The following is a 287-nucleotide window of genomic DNA, read 5'->3' on the forward strand; positions in this document are numbered from 1 at the left end:
GCCAGGCGAAACTTGAGTCCTGCTGGTTGAGCAAGGTACAGAGGGTGTGTGCAAGACCCATTTGCGAAGCATGCACTCCTATCGGCAACCGCCATAACATGGGCCACAATATTAAATAAGATACAAGATTGAAGATGCTTTGGAAGATGACACTATGGTCCACACGCATTTTCAAATGAAAAGGAGCGCGAGCTGCGACCGGCTCCACCACACTACGGGGACCGAGTGCGCAGGGCACTGGGATAACTCCCGAACGACCACCCCGACCCGAACGCGAACCGAACGCG

This window comes from Frankliniella occidentalis, unplaced genomic scaffold (genome assembly GCF_000697945.3).
Source record: "Frankliniella occidentalis isolate FOCC.00 unplaced genomic scaffold, Focc_3.1 Scaffold1445, whole genome shotgun sequence".
In the NCBI taxonomy this organism is placed as follows: domain Eukaryota; kingdom Metazoa; phylum Arthropoda; class Insecta; order Thysanoptera; family Thripidae; genus Frankliniella; species Frankliniella occidentalis.